This window comes from Phyllostomus discolor, chromosome 2, assembly GCF_004126475.2.
Source record: "Phyllostomus discolor isolate MPI-MPIP mPhyDis1 chromosome 2, mPhyDis1.pri.v3, whole genome shotgun sequence".
Taxonomy (NCBI): domain Eukaryota; kingdom Metazoa; phylum Chordata; class Mammalia; order Chiroptera; family Phyllostomidae; genus Phyllostomus; species Phyllostomus discolor.
In genome coordinates this window covers 33436029-33451367 of record NC_040904.2, presented here as the reverse complement: position 1 = coordinate 33451367, position 15339 = coordinate 33436029, and the positions used below count along the sequence as shown (strand labels likewise).

General features: G+C 40.7%; 1 protein-coding gene across 1 annotated transcript in view; it reads left to right on the top strand.

The window, feature by feature from the left end:
• Positions 1–2000: 2000 nt before the first annotated feature.
• SLC7A14 (solute carrier family 7 member 14) overlaps positions 2001–15339 on the top strand; it is a 106263-nt gene continuing 92924 nt past the window's right edge. Inside the window, 1 exon segment of the mRNA XM_036015728.1 lies at positions 2001–2190. The gene's annotated coding sequence lies outside the window, so the exon portion shown is untranslated.

The window sequence follows — 15339 nt, the reverse complement described above, 5'->3', positions numbered from 1 at the left end:
AAACCCTGCTGTTCTGAAATACCAGCACAAACTTATCTCAGATATTAAATACTCATAACCACTGTGACTGTGGCTAGTGCTATTCTAAAACTGAAAAGCTGGAGGGGGGGGATGAGATTTAATATAGAAATCCATCACAGGAGAGAGTGAAAATTTAAAAATGCCTCATTCACAACACTATACCCCTTGAATTACATGGACACACAGAGGCCCACAGAAATACACTGACATTTTAGTAGCTGCTCATTCCATGACAAATCCCATCTTCCCATCCCTTCATGTCCATATTGCATCAGAATAGAATAAATTTAGGGTTTTCTTCAGTCCATAACATCAGTAGTTTATATTTGTTTGCTCTTTACCTTTCACAGGATGGTTTCTCATACATTATTTCTTTTTAATGTTACAACTGTCTCATGGAGAAGGTAGATAGCTGTCTGTTCCCATTTTAAAGATGAGACTGAGAGATTGAGTCATTTACCAAAGATTTTAGAATAAGTAACTGGCAGGGCCTGAACTATGACTTCAACAAATTTCTAATTCTTTAACTCTATGCAATGTTTCACAGTTTCTTGAGTCTGATATACCTTGCTCCTGCAAGACTCTCATAAATTTAAACTGAGGGGATGTGCCAAGACTTCAGGCCTCGATGCTGGTCCAAGATGGTAATAAGCTTGAACTAAATGGTTTTTACCAGGACTGTCCTGGCACTGGTCAGTCATTTTTCTGGGGAGAATGCAGGGCCTCTGAGCTAAACACACAGCCTAAAGGTAGCTTTGAACTGCTCCATCCTAGGGAGGGGGTATCAGTTAGCCAGTATTCTCAAATAAAAGTCCAGTGAATTTGTTTCCAAGGGCAGGGAGTTACATTTCATTAGCTCCCATATATCTTAAGGGCTTGGACTACAGATGCAAGAATTCGTGTAGGTACTTTCCATCCAAATCAGTCTACTCAATGCATGTTAAATAATTAATTCTCTGATGAGGCCAAACATGTCTGGGTTCATACCATTTACTCCTCATCTTTTTAATATATAACATAGCTCTGGGATATTCATCTTACCAGAACCAGTGGAAAATATGAGCCTTGTACCTCTCCTGTCCCCACTCAAACTGGATGTCGGCCTAGTCTGACCTCACAGATACCCCCTTCCAAGTTTACAAAAGATACCTCTATTCCACAGACACAAATCACAACTGTCTAATTTTCTGAAATTTATGTTTAACAGAGGCAGAGGAAGAACTCTCGTTTATTGAGTTCCCAATATGTAATATCCAGTACTGGGCTAGGCAATGTCAAGATCGTTATCATTTCTAATTCTCCTAACAGTCTTGTGAGGTGGTCATTTTCCCGATGAAAGAAGAATGGCTCAGGGAAGTGAAATAACTCAAGCTCACATGGACTGAAATTCCTGATGGGTCTTCACATACCAAACCCACTTACAAGATTGGGTTGAGAACCCAAAGAAAAACTTGGCCTATTTTAGCTTTGAAAAAGGGGGTCTTGATTTGGCGGGGAAGGAGAGAAATTTTCTGTCTCTCCCATCCTCTCATTCCAATAATGCTGAGGGAGGTGGAAGAAATTTAAGAGCAGCAATAGCTCGGGGGAGGAGGTGGGTAAGCTTTCAGAGGGCAGGAAGCAGGTCTGAGTAGCCAGCTTTCCTCAGTGCTGAGTCCAGCAGAGGCGGGGCTGCTGACAGGCGCCTCTCAACACACGGACACTGCAGTCCTGTCTGTTCCTGTTTTCCCAGGGCAGAGCACTGCTCCCATCTCTGGCCCCCTCGGTCTCTGGACAGCCTGGGATACTTAAAGCCCCACCGGGAGGCTCAGTGGGCCAAGGAGGCGTTGAAAATCACAGATTGCGTGTGTGTGTGTGTGTGTGTGTGTGTGTGTGTTGGAAGTGTGGGGGGGGGGTCGTCTGGTAAGAGGCTTGGGTTGAGAAATATAAGGGGTTGACCAGCCCACGTGACTTCAGGAAGGCGGAGACAGACGAGCTGGAGGGATGACAGACAGGCCTCAGGCGGGAGGGGGTTGGTATCTGAATAATTGAGGAGCTGTTCTGCAGCAGCGGCCGCCTCTCGCTTCCTGGGCCACCAGCACCCCGCATCACAGTGGGAGAGAGAGCCGGGCGCTCTAAGTGCGGACGGCCAGTCACCAGTCGGGCAGCCAGTTCATCGCCGCCAGCCCTCCGGTGAGTGAAAGTGCCCCTTCACCGCAGTCGGTACCCCTCCGCGCCCCCTGCATCCCAGCTGGACCTCTGCAAATGGGATGATCGCCTTTGGTTGAAAGCACCAGAGAGCCGGAGCCACGGGGAGGGAGGAAGCAGGAACATGGCGCGGAGGGTGAGAGCGCCCTACGGAAAGGGGTCCCCTGGAAGAAGCAAGGAGCTGGGTCGGGGTATCTCTCAGGCTCTGACCTGGAATGGGGCCGGGGCAGCGTCCAGCGTTTGGGGACTTGCGGGAGCTGCCAGGCGGGGCTGGGGCAAAAGCAGCCTCAGCGCCTCCGGGGCGAGAGGCAAAGGGGGGAGCCGTGAGTCCCCACGGACCGCCCGGGTCCCCACGGACGCCTCTTACCCTCACCGTTATGGCACCCGGCTCCCGCCTCTCTGTGTTCGGCCTCCGAAAGAGCCCAGGGAAAGGAAGACACGCTTTTCCGGCCGCAGCCCTCAGGGGAGGGCGGGACAACGTCCGCCCTTTTTTTACCTGAGAGCAAACTCTTCAAAGGGACTCCAGCGGAGCCAGGTGCCCTGACCTGGCCGGTGCGCTCCCAGGGACATCTGTCCCCAGGGAGCGGTGACCTACCGGGGAGACGTAATGGGAGAAGTGTCCAGAGACGCTCCCCAGCCACTGTGTGTTTTGGGGGGGCGGGGGGGCGGGAGCAGCCCCGGGGAGGGATTCTCGCTCGCACTTATTCCCGGGTCAGAGCCTCGCCTCTTCCCCATCCCAAAGCACGTCAGCTTCCTGCGAACCCAGAGGGCCTGAGTAGGGCAAAGTGGCCTCGAGGGAGGTAGCCTGAACTTCCTTCCCCTTCCTGAGCCCCGTCGGTAACGTGTATTTTGTATCGTGATTGAAGAGTAAGAGAGAAAGTCGCCAAAGGCCTAGAAGCGAAAGGAGGGCCAAGGGGAAACGAGGAAAGCTGGAACAGCAAGCCTGCTCCTAGCCCCCTTGACCCCGACTCCCTGCGCAAAGCTTGGTTCGTTGGGGTCTTGAACTGAAAGGTGCAAAGGAACCGGCTCTGGTGAAGGGTTTCTCGCAGAACTCTGGGGACAGTCACTAGCCAAAGCTGGCAAAAACCTAAAGATAACCCGCCCCACCCCTCCCCCACCTCCTCCAAGGGGTAAGCGGTCCTGAAGAGGAAGCAGGGCAGGTAGCCTACTGCGGGCCTGGAGCTGTCCGCGGTGCTGAAAGTTCTGCGAGGAGGGGAGCTTACGCTGCCCGAGAACTGGCGGCTCGCCCTTTGCCAGCATTTCCCGCAGGCAGAAACTGCGTTAGAACCAAATAAAAGGGGTCAGATGGAGCAAGCGACGAAGATAAATGATGCTCTTGCCTCCCTCTGGTAGAGGAGCAAGGGGCGGGTGCCACTTCAGGATCCAGTCTAGCTAACTTCGGGTGGGTATGAGACGAGTGGTGCCTCGTTCTCTTTCCTCTGCCTGCGCAGTGAATCTTTTGGCGAAGTGTTGGGAAAGCAGTTAGGAGTGCTATTCTAATAAACACTTTCGCGGCTTTGGGGAACCAAAGAATTGTGAGGCTACCCAACGGAAAAGGCTTCATTAACGGAGAGATTGGGCTATCTGTTCCTGGCTATGGCTTTTTCTCTGTTTAGCACCCTTCTCTCCCCACCCCAGGCTGTTTACATCCTCTAGATAAGATCTCTAAGCATCCCTGCATATTTGTTTTTGTTTTATTTTGTTTTTTTTTACTAGTCTTTCATATTTTGGGCAAGATGGGAAAAGAATGAAGCTAATTCTGAGAGGCAAAGTTAAGAGAATATTTATGAACATTTACTATCTGCTGGGTAATATTATGAAGTTTAAATGAAATAAACTGTAAACCATCAGAATCCCAAAGATTAAAACAAACAAACAAACAAACAAAAAACCCTAGAGTTAGATATCTCAGATCCAGGGCTTGGATTCAAACTCAGGTCTGCTTAACTCCAAAGTTCAAGCTATTTTTCATGCCCCCATTTTGGCACTTGTCTTTGGAAAGATGTTATTCAGAAATATAGCAAGAGGCTGTCAAAGGAGAAAGGACTGCTTTCTTTTTCACACACAACATTCTCTTCCAACCTTGTCCTCTTTAATCTGTTTATCCACCCACGGCAACTCACTCCCACCATACCAACTGCTTTTGTGCGTGCTGCCTGAGATAACACCGTTCACACAACTTGAGCTTTGGGATTACAAAAACACAGTAGAGGGCTAAAACAGCGGGCTTGCCTGAAAGAGCAGCAGAGCTTCGAAGAATCTGGGGGGCTAGATCAGGGAGGTGTTTTCATACTCAGAGTTATATGCTTGAGTTTCAGGGTAGGAATAACCTTAAGGTCATTCAGCACTGTTATTTTACAAGAAGTATTTGAAGACAAAAAGATGGTCATTAGTCTGTCTTGTGAATATTGGGCATGGAACCTAGTTGACTTGATTCCAGGGCCAGTGCCCAGGAGAGTGCCACTATAACTATACTCCTGGTACCTCAAATCCTCTTTCCTGCTGCCTACTTTGATTGTCTTTGACAAAAACATCATCATCAGTGAATTACATCAGTAATATATCAAATACATACAAACATGTAAAATGTAAGCAGTCCTCTTAACTACTTTTACTTTCTATTCTTTCCCCTCTGGTTTCACTACTACAGTGTTGCCTGACCCAACATACCTGAGACTTCCTGCTTTCCTCATAACAGTTTTCCTGATGACAGCAATTCATAAATGGGGATGACAGTGTGACATTTCTTTACTTGCCTTTATGTTGTTTATATTTCCTCTTCTATGATCTATTCCAAAAAATAATTTTTCCAAAATGATTTTGGAAACATAATTTAAGCATCTTCCTATGTTCTAATAGGGAGTTGGAAGAGTCTTAAAAAGATGTAGGCAGAAATAAATAATCATTATAAGTTCTAATATCTGTCACATGCTTACCACATGCTAGGTATTGTATTTTTTCATAAATCATTTTACTGAATATTCACAGTTCTGTCAAGTAGATAATTCCTTTGGATGCAGTCCTAGAGTTCCAGTCCATGCTCACATACAGCAAAACCTGATGCTGTATTCATTTCTCTTTGCTTCTTTTTCAGCCCATAGTAAAATCTCATCTTCTTTAATTGAATTTTTGCAGCCCTAGTAATTACATTGGCAAGGAGAAAATTTTTATATTGAATTTAATAGTTCTATTCTGCTTCAAATATGTACAGTTTAGAAATGCAGGTTCAATTTAAATGGTACTATTCTGCTCTTTTATTTCTTAATATTTACCACAACATACCCCCATTTGTTACCCTTTACTTAAAGATCCCCATATACTTTTTAATGCTAAAATCAACATTCTGCTTCAACCCCTCCCTAGAATCAATTAAGGCATAACTCATAATTAAATACTTAACTGCTATTGGACCCCCACTGGGTGATCTTTCAAGGATGCCAGTTACTGGGATGTTCTGGGCCCTGTAAACCAGAATTTTAAGTTATCCAGAAAGACTGTATTCAATGTGGTAGTCCCTAGCCACATGTAACTAAAAATTCAGTTTCCTAATCACACTATTCATATTTTAAGTGTTCAATAACTACCAATATATAAGGCTAATGGTTATCTTATTGGACAGTGAAGATACAGAACATTTCCAGGGTTGCAGAAAGTTCTATTAAACAATGTTGTTTTAAAAAGTGCTAAAAACAACCCTGGCTGGTGTAGCTCAGTAGATTGAGTTCAGGCTGTAAACTAAAGGGTTGCCAGTTCAATTTCCAGTCAGGGCACATGCCTGGGTTGTGGGCCAGGTCCCCAGTGGGATCCATGTGAGAGGCAAATACACATTAATGTTTTTCTCCCTCTCTCTTTCCCTCCCTTCCCCTCTCTTTAAATAAATAAATAAAATCTTTTTAAAAAGTGCTAAAAACATCCTCACAGCAATTGAGAACTTGGAATTGCATAAAAGACATTGGACTTTGCTTTGAAACTTCTGCCAAGGAAACAGAAAAAGACATTTTGTACCTAGAACGCTCCCAGAAGCCCACAGAGATGGTGAAGACAGTACAGTAGCAAAGAGAGTACATGTCTCACTAAAGGCGCTGATGACCTCAGAGGTTTACTTCATATAGATTTCATTTTACCAATAGAGAAAAATGTTCCATAGATGGGTCTTTCTAGTTTCCTGAATTCCAACTTAGAAAGAGTTTGTAAGTTCTATACAGAATGCAAGTTCATATGTATAATCATATATGATTATATACAATCATATATATAACATGTGTGTATATGTATGTATGTATCTTGTCTTAGTATAAGTATAGTATGATAAATGTGGAAAGAATACAGGACTTGAAGTTAGCACTAAGTGTATTATTTACTACTTGATGACATTATAAGGCTATTTAGAGCTCCATTTCTTCATTTGTAAAATGGTGATGAGAAATGATACCAATTTCAAAGGGCTATGGTGGGACTCACAGTAAGGTATATAGAAGTACTTTGTGAGGAGTATGATTGAATCTGTAATGGTTAGTACTATTATGTAGAGTGTATAGCAGAACATATTATTGTAATCAACAAATAGGGAAGTTTAACTAAATGCATTTTGGAATGTTTTTAATTCCTGGTATAAGTGTACTTGGCCTCTGTTGTCATTTTTTTTTTAGTGAAAAGTGGAATGGCAAAGAAAAAAGCCATTTATGTTGGTGAGATTTCTGTTTGGTTAGGTTCTATGAATTGAAATGTTGTTTGCAGTTTAGTTTCTTTGTCCCTGAACATTTCCTTTAGGATGAAAAAAAAACAAACAAGCTAGGATGTCTCAGTGGTTCTGAAACAACTTTTACCTTTTAAATAATAGTTTCAAATCAGTTGTCAATAATTATTCTGTCATAGTCATAGGAGTTTAGAGAAAACAAAAAGTATTGTGGATATTTCTCAGTATGAATGGGTAAGGGATATCATTTAAAGGAATATTTTTACTAACTACTAATTGAAGTGAGCTCTTACTCATCTCATGAGTATGGCCAAGGGCTCCAGTTTCTATTTCTATTTCCAGGAGCTCTGGTAGATTATTTCCTTTCTTAGGGACCTAGTTTGCCTTTACCTGATAGATACTCTGAGCCCGATGCTGCTCAAGCATACCATTCTCAGGCCTTTGTTGCATATGGAAATACATTACTAAAGGAAAAATTAGTGAGCTTGTCAACTCTGGCCTCTAGTGGATCATGCTGGCTTTAATAATAAACAGCTTTTGTTGGGAATTATGGTTTATTTATTTCTTGAAACTTGTTTATCTCTTGGAAGAACCTGGATTTTGAAGAGGGAAAAAATACATTACATCAGAGTTGGAAAGAGTTTAATTTTTACTGTCTTTAGTTTGAGTGATTTCACTGATCTTATATCCCAGGAAATAAAGGGAAGTGATAGTGTGGCTTTGAAACTGATAGTTGTGGCATGCAGTCATTCATTTAATCAATACAATAATGAAGGTGTGTCTTATATTGGCACAGAAATGTTGTGGTCATTGGGTGACTAAAACTCCTATAGCCTGGCACATGGGTGCTCAATAAATATTTGTTGAAAGCAGGCCATTGTTCCAGGTCAGTTCATGCCATGCACTCATCTAACCAACAGAGGAATATTCCTTGTGGCATTTTCCTTTAGCAGATAATACAAGAGACAAACACAGAATACCAAATCTTACCCTTACAATCGCTATTTGCCTCTCTGAGGACATAGGTAGTAATGACCAAGAAAGACTGCTTCTGAGAACTATATCTTGCTTCCTTCCTCCAGGAAACAAGGGAAATATCAGCCCAAGGGTCGTTCATTTCATTGTGAAGAGACAACTTCAGAAACACAATGCTTAAATGGAGTTGTGTGTTATTTTCCACTCTTACATTAAAGAAGTACTTGTTATTTCCTTGAGAAAGTATTTGATTGGCCTTCATGATTGTTGCAGGCATTTACTTAGCTTAGAATGAAAGCACATATATTAATTAGAGGAGAGCTGGTGACATCACAGTCTGGCAGGTCACAGAATATTATCCTTTTCCAGGAATAATTGGGCCTCTGTTTAAGAGTTTTAACTGGTGATTACTAACAAAAATGAAACAAAAATTGATCATCCTACTCTAGTAAGTCAATAAGCAAATGCCTGGAATTAACTGATTCTCCCTTGCCAATGGCAAATTATTCCAACCCAATAAACAGTCCTACAAATGAGTGAGCTGGTTTCCATAGCCTGTTTACTGTTTAAATTGTTTTTCTCCTTTTTTTAATATTCAGCAAATTTTTAAAAATTACATCCAGGTGTTTGAACATTCTAATGACAAAATGGTCTTCATAATAACTGTTTATTAGAGATTATACTTATACAATATATTACTGTGCCAATACTTTGTAACAATCATATAACCCAACTCTCATTTTATAAACAGAAGTTGAAGCTGAGAACAGTCATTCAAGGTTATAAGAAAGGCAGAAATAAGACTTCAGCCTTCTTTCCCTTAAATCCAATGCTCTTTGCATCTTTTAACATCATGCATCTTTTTATTAGTCATAAAAAGTTGTTTAGTCAACAATTTAACCTCTTCCCCCAAACCTTTACCAGAGTTATTAGAAGTAAAAAAAATAGATGTTTTTGGATTTTGGATTGTTTCCCTTTGCACTCCCAGGTAAAAGAACTACTGGTTGAGGATAGTCAGTAGGTAAAAATTTCATGGATGAACTATGAGTCAGAAGAAAAGGATTCAAAGCCCCAGAATCTTTGTTGCAAGAATTTGGGCAAAAATTTCACTCTTGATAACTTCATCATCTTTATTTCTAAAATTAAAAAATTGGATTAATAAGTGTTTCAGGTCTGGCAAGCTATAACATCTATAGTTCTATGTAATAAGGCCAAGGACTTGGTAAATTCATACTATGCCTAATTCAACCCAAATAATCAAAATTAAATCAAAGTTTTTAGTTTTACATCATTACTTACTTATTGGAAGTTCTGATATTTTACTCTAGTATTTCACCCAGTAACAATAATAATAATAACAATGAAGATTATGATGATTATTATAGCTAATACTTATTTACTTATATACATTTACTAAGACCCTATAATGTTAATAATGGAATTATCCACATTTTGCAGGCAATAATCCTGGATCCAAAAGTAGTTAAATAATCTGCCCAAATTTATACAGCTAACAAGTTTGTGCTTTTAACCATCATGCTATACTGCCTCTTTGAAAACCACAAGTTTCTCAGATAACTGATGTGTGTCATTTATAGGCCACTTAACACACAAGCCGCTTCCTTTGGGAATTTCCATTTTACCTACATTTTCTGGCAAGAAGAACAATCAGGAGGGTGACTAGAACCTTGATTCTCTGGTTCTGATGAAGCTGTATAGGTATCTGCATTTTGTTTGTGCAAGGTAGTTCTCGTCATTTTGTAATTGATGCCATTGACCAATTGTTTCAATAGTTCAGTATTGAATGTTGGTGCTTTGCAGGCTGCTGCATGCAATGAGGACCACTCTGCTACTTTCTCCCAGAATGTGTGAACCACCTGCATTGCCAAAAATGGATTGTCTGCTGGTATAAGGTCCAGCATTTTCTAAAGCTTCAAAAGTCAGTCTCCCACACCTCTACTTTTCAGTGGAGTCTTCTGGCTTCTGCTCTAGGTTTTTGACTCAAGGTGACAATCTAGACAGCTTTTGAGGCAGAGAGGGAGAGCTTCCAGTGTTATTTCCTGTTAATGTGCTTAAGTCAAGAGTAAGACTTAAACTTTCAAAATCATGTGTGAAATTCATTTTTCTTATTAAACCTACCTTACCAAATTAGTCATAAGTATGATACACCACAGTGCTCATCTATTCCACTGTGGACTTTAATGTGTGCTAATCTGTGGATGAGTATCTAACACAATATGATATGACCAATAAGACAACAATACTATCAGAGCAGCTAAATAAATTTAATTGTTTGCTTGTTTGTTTATTCTTTAGCTTTAGTTTCCAGCTTGATAAACTAACCACATATTCCACCAAAGCCAAAGGCAATTATAGAATGTATAACACTACTTCTACCTCTGTGGTTTTCTACATACGTTGCAGGGAATGGGATGACCTAAGAGTCATCTGAGACCTGGTTTCCAGTCTCAGCTTTGAAATGACTGCGAGACTTGAGCCAGCACCATTCAACTTCTTTATTATAATAGAGGCAATGGAATCTGTCCCTCATATAACAAGAAGAGCTAAAGAGATGGCATTAGTTAAAGTTCCCTATGAATTATAAATTCTGTACAAAAGAAAGAAGTAAGTTTTCCATCCAGTCCCTCTTGGTCAAAAATAACTCTCAAGTTGTTGATGCCCAGTCCTAAACCAGTTTTGACAATTAAATCAAAGTTTGTAGGGTTAAGATCATGGACCTAAACTTGCAGGTCTAGAAAATGGTTCTTACAATATGGGAGCACTCATGGTTTCTTCTAAAATCAATGGTTCTCAATCTGGGGCAGTACCATCTCACTAAGAGGTATTTTTATCATCACAGACACTATGGGATGGGATTTTGGTGGACTGGGATTAGGAATGTTACATATCCTGCACTAGGTAGGACAACCCTGTACAGTAAAAAGACAACCCACCCAAAATGCCAATAGCACTCTTCCACTGGAAAATACTTCTAGAGCCCTGGCTGGTGTAGCTCAGTGGACTGAGCATGGGCAGTGAACCAAAGGTTCATTGGTTCAATTCCTAGTCAGGGCACATGCCTGAGTTGTGAGCCATGTCCCCAGTGGGGAGTATGAGAGAGGCAACCACATATTGATATTTCTCTCCCTCTTTCTCTTTCTCTTCCCTTGTCTCTAAATATGAATGAATGAAATATTCTTTAAAAATACTGTTAGAATATGCTATTAATAGTCCCTGATTTCCCAAATGATGTGGACTGAGAGAATTTACTTTTGGTCTCCCCAAAGTGAAATCTAGCCACACTCATATGAGGTCTACAGCAGCTCAGAATCACTACTGAACTTCCAATAATTATATTGAGAAGTAAAATATGGGGCCAGAGATCAATGGTTTTCAAACTGGCCCTCAGAAGCTTCTATAAGAAGCCTTCTCCAACTTCAGCAAGCACAAGGTGTCCCAATAGGTTAGGATGCCCATAATCCTAGGCCCAGATAAAAAGTCAGCACTTGGGGCCCCAAATCAGTGAATCAGGATTCTGAAAAACACCACCTTCACATTCCATTGAAGAAATGTTGGGTTTCTTTGTGACCTTTACTTTGTGACAAGCATGGGTCTAGCTAAGCACTGGATACAATCCCTACCCTCAAGTCATCAACAATCTGATGGTCAGATGAAACTCCATAATTATATGTGCAGCATGACACATGTTGAAACGTTATGAGAAGGGCTCCAAGAAGAAACCATTTATCTCCACAGAGACATTACAATAGAATTGTACTTTGAATGATACATGATATTTTATCATGTGGCTATTGTAGAAATGGGAACAGCATAAGCAAGTGCTGGGTGTGTGAAGGTAAATGATATGTCTACAGGCTGATGTGATTAGATAGGGACCTGGCCAGGAATGATGGGAGGCCATATTGGAAGGACTTTGGAGAGACTTGAAAGAAGCTGAGTGGATACATTTATTCAGCCTGGAGTTTATTTTTTGGACAGAAGCTTTATGAATATTTTTAGGAATATCATTGACTTCAGGTTTGATTCATAGCAGACACAAGAATCATGAAGTTTAATCTCACAGTTAGAAGAAACCTCAAAAATCATCCTAGACTTCTCCTTCCCTTATGTTTTATAGCTGAAGTAATAAAAACCCAGAGATGTTAAGTGACTTGCCTGCGGTCAGCCAGCAAGTTAGTGGCAGGGCAAAGACGAGCCTAGTCCATCCTGTTATTTCAGTGCATCTTGCCCTGCTCTGTGCTGCCTTTGGGAATTTTATTCATCACTAGAACATAATCAATGTAACACACAGTGTGATGATTAAATATTTATGAAGCTCCAAGTTTTCCATTGCTCACTATTAAGATATAGTTCCTTCATTACAACCAGGTGATACATCAGATCCTGGACTGCTTCTTCATGATGCGAGAGCATTCTCTTAAGAAACACAGACAAATAACACACCAACATGGGCATGACATTCTTACTTCACCTCACACACGCCCTCCTGCCTCCTCATTTCAAACTGCTAGAGAGTATAGAGGCACAGCCTGAACAGGGAGACATCTTAATCTCTGCTGGTTGTGGAAATAATGTGCTGTTCGTGTGTGTGTGTAGGTGATCACTGCCTTTCTATTTTCTAGATGAGGGAGCCCTCAGAAAGATGAAGCTCCCTGCAAACAGAGCATATCAGAGATACCATTCCAGACTCTAGAATGCCAGTGCTCTCTGTAAACAGGGCTGAATATTTCAGTCATCTGCAAGCTCCTAATAATTTATCTAGGCTTATGATTTTAAATTTCACCTCATATTCACCTTAGTCTGTGCACCTTTAGATTTCTGAGATTGGTTGTTTACTACTATTATCTGGCCATTTTTCCTCCACATTCCAATACACGTTCAATAGGAATCACCTAAACTTATCCATTCATTTTACAAGAATGGAAACTAAGAGCCAGAGAGGTAAAACCACTTGCCCAAGGTTGCACAGCTAAAAGTAGCACTATGACTAAATTCCCTGATTTTAAGTTCAGTGCTTTTCCCTCCACACCAAGATTCTGCTTCTTAAGGGTAGATAATGCAGCATTTTCCCACTCTCTACAACCCTCGCACCCTTTTCATTGCATAACCGCATAAGGATGGATGTAAGTGACTGATTACACTGTGCTCAGAGATTCATTCCAGGACATTGTTTTGAATACCCACAAGCTGTTATCCCAAGTGTGTTATGAGTATATCACACTTTCTAATCTAAAGGATGTATAGGGGTTGGTAAAAGTAAGTTTACAATTTTGAGTACATGAAACACAGAGTTTATTCTTGCATTATTGTTTATTAATTATTGTATTATTTATTTGCATTACAACTGTAAACCTACTTCTACCCACCCCTGTACCCATCACCCAGCTAGAGATCACCCCAGAAAACAGTGTGCCCATGAAGAAAGAAGGTAGTGTCCATCATCTGATAATGAAGCAAAGTTCATCCAAAGTTCACTGTAAGTGGCAGGTTATTAGATTCATAATCCCAGAGACCTGATAATTGGGTAATTGTATGAATTTAAGCAAGATTGATAGTAGCTAAGAAATGAAAAAAGACAGTTCCCAAATCATCTCTGCCTCAGGGGAAAGGTGTTTGAATTGATCAGCATAGTGCATTTAATTTAGTATACACAAAATTTACAGGAATAGATTTTTTCTTCTTAGAAAGTCTATGGAACTCACATTTTCTGTTTAAATTTATTCTGAAGAGTCATTTTAAGCCAAAAACAGGTGGTGTTTCAGTAAAAATTATATTGAAAAGAGAAGTAAAGAAAAAGGGAGAAAAATCCAAGAACTGGCTTCTCAGGCAGGATTTCATAGGGTCAGGATTGTCTCACAATCTGACCAGGCTTATTAGGTGCAGAAACTGTATCCTATTGGTTCTACCAAAAGCCATCTAGCTCACCCTGATCAGTGTGCTTCAGTTGGTTGGGCGTTCTCATGCAAAGTGAAAGGTTACTGGTTCAATGCCTGGGTCAGGCATGTACAAGAGGCAACTAATCGATTTTTCTCTCTCATATCTATGTGCCTCATCCTCTCTTTCTTCATCTCTTCCTCTCTCTCTGAAAATAAATAATACCTGTAAAAAAAAGTCATCTAGCTCTGTAGAATTCAACCATGCTCTCCAAATCCTGAGTGGCTGCACTATAGTCACATGCCATGGGGATGCTTGTGAGCACTGCCTAGGTCATCCCTTCCTGGTATTAGGATAGTGAGAAAACCAAATGAGTGATCAACAATGACCTGTGAGTACAACATGCAGTTGGACAGTCTCATGAAATGTGCTATGGCAGCCTGCAACAGAGACTAGAGAATTCTCTCAAATTCTACTGCCGTTGGATAAACTTTGACAACTTCTTTTGGCAGATGGTAGAGACTTTACCTCATCTTTACACAGTCCCTGTCTTCTATTAGAATATTATTTTAGATGTGTAATCACTTCTTAACTCGTGGCCTATCTCATGTTAGCTACATGCTAGTCTGCTCTAGGGAGTTCTGGTAGATGCCCCAGGTTAAGCACTTATCACGAACAAACCACCTTAGTGGTTGGGTTGTTTCTGTAAGAGGAAAATCTCTTGTACTTTGTGCTGATGCTATCTATTCCACCTCAGAGAGTACCACAGTCTGACCATGCTGTAAGAGCACTGGGGTCTGGTTTATCCTTGTCTGAAATCTCCAAATGTGGACACTGACATTTGAAACTGTGTTCATTAGTCACTCTCAATAAGAAAACATTCATGGAGTGACTATAACTCATCCACAAAATGTCAAAGGAATCAACTGTCAAAAGGTTTTTCTAAAAACCAGACAACATCATTGCTTTGAAAGAGGCCAAACAACCACTTGACTATTTTTGTTTTTCCCTTGAGCTGGCAGGTTATCCTAGTTCCAAGTGGGCACAAGCTACACAGACCACTTGGGATTCACTGTAACTTCCTTCCTAATCACATAGACTTTCTATTCCAGCATCAGAACACAGAGGAAGATAATATCTGAATGAATATAGACTGTTGTATCAGAAGTAAATTCCTAATTCAGATAAGTGAAATACGCCATTATAGAACTTAACTGTCAAAATAGAAACAAGACTTCTCTGTTTCAGTACTATCTTAGTGACTGGCCTGTGTTCTTCCTTTCTGCTCCACGTCTATTACAAACTACAGTTATGATTAAACACAATGGTGCCATCACAGTACATTAAGAATCTGGGGAGAACTGTCAGTTGAGCATTACAATGTTATCTCTTTACACAAGCAATTCCAATATGACAAGTTAGTGAGTGTTCTTCTTCAAGTAAAGGATAATTAGATAGTTATATCACAATACTACTGATAACAGTAATAACAGCTCACATTTATTCATTTCATCCTATGAAGTAGATATTATCATCTCAATTTTATATATGAGGATTATTAAATTTAA